Source organism: the organism of the source record quoted next, unplaced genomic scaffold (genome assembly GCF_019419815.1).
Source record: "Pyrus x bretschneideri cultivar Hongxiangsu unplaced genomic scaffold, Pyrus_bretschneideri_v1 Contig106, whole genome shotgun sequence".
Lineage (NCBI taxonomy): Eukaryota > Viridiplantae > Streptophyta > Magnoliopsida > Rosales > Rosaceae > Pyrus > Pyrus x bretschneideri.
Genome location: NW_025999398.1, coordinates 550,183 through 551,964, shown reverse-complemented (window position 1 = coordinate 551,964; position 1,782 = coordinate 550,183).

Below are 1,782 nucleotides of genomic sequence, written 5' to 3'. Positions count from 1 at the left end.
CATAATTCATTCAACCCCCTTCACACATATTCCTCTCTAACCCGTAGCCACCATCAATTCTCTTCCATTTCCTCCCTAAGCCGCAAGAACTCTCCCATTCTCTCCCTTGTGCCGCAGCCACCATCACCCAAAAACCACCCATTCCAGCCACTTTCCAACCATTCCACACCATTCCACACCTTCCACCACCCTTGCCACACCACCAAACCTCCCTAAACCCATTCCCAAACCAGAAAAACATCCAAAAACCACCCACAACCTCTCTGCCGCAGCAAGGAGAAGAAGAAAGAGGGCTTGGAACGCGCAGAAATTCAAGTGGAGTCGTTGGGCGTTTTAGGTGTAATCCATCCTTTGTGCTTTATGTTTAAATTCAATTGTATTTCTCTTTCTGTGAACATGAGAGGTTAAAGCCCTAATTAACTAGGGGGTGATTCGAAACCATGTTTATGCTTGCAATATGAATTGATTACATTTGGTTGGAATTTCATAAGTTGTGGATTCAATTTGTTTAACTGTTTGATTGATAACTTATTTATGTATGTTTATTGAGAGTGCACGCTTAATTTTCATGCATGAATATGACGCTAGAATATAAGTGAGTTTCACCTAATAGTTATGAACTTATATTCACAAGTAGTGGAGGTTGCTTATAAACAATCGCGTTAAATGAATTCTTCGCACTAGTTTCATGCTCATCATAGTAACGAATGCCTCGTCAACACTTATAGTTTTCATGATGCTTAATGATCTTTGATTGTATCTTTATTGTGCTTTTCACGTAAAGGACTTTTGGAGAATGTTTTGAATTGCGTTGCGCTAACCCATCCAATTCATTAACTTAAGGAGAACTTGACGGTTAATTTAAGCGGACCTAATTAACCCGGGGTGTTGAGTTTCATAATTTATCGAAAGACCAACTGAAAATCATCTTGTATGCAAGTGTGACATGTGTGGAGAAGAACCTTCTAGCTAGCATTCATCCATATTTTCATCCAATTCATATTTACATTCTGCCTTTAAATTACAATCTGTGCATTTATTTTAATTTCGTCAAAACCTCAATCCCCCTTTACTTTCGTGTCCAATTTAGTTAGAAAGTGTCTTAGTTTGTGTTTATAAGTGTTTTGATTCAAGTTGTTACACAAATTCGTCCAAATTCACCAAAGTGCTCAAAACTGCCCAGAAAGTGTTTTTAAGGCAGTTTTGAGTGTTTTGGGGCTGTTTTGAGTCTTTTGATTTGTTTTAGTGTTTTAAGTGTCTAGTTTTGCATTCTTTGAGTCTAGTTTAGTGTTTTAAGCTTTATTTTACGTTTTTGAGTCAGTTTCCAAGTGATTTTGCAATCCCTCCTAATGCCCGGTTAAGAACGATCCCTACTTATTCATATACTACAATTGTCACAAGAGGGTTTTAATTTGTGTGCTTACTTAGTTCGCATCAAAGACTCACAATGAGCTGAAAACACTTAAAACTGCCTAAAAAACACAAATTGGGCAGATTTGACTCCAAACACAAAATTGGACGAAATTTGGTTCTAACTTGACTCAAAACTCTTGAAAACACAATCTAAAACATATTCTAACTAGTTAGACACTCTAGAATAAATGGGGATTTGGTTTTGGATGAAAATAAAACAAACAAAGCAAGAAATTTAACTAGGCAGATTTGCACGAAATTGGTAGAATTAAGTGGATGGTAGGCTAGGTAGGAGGTCTTTCTCCACACATGGCATACTTGCATACAAAACAATCTCCAGTTGCTTATTCAATGAATCATGAACCTCAA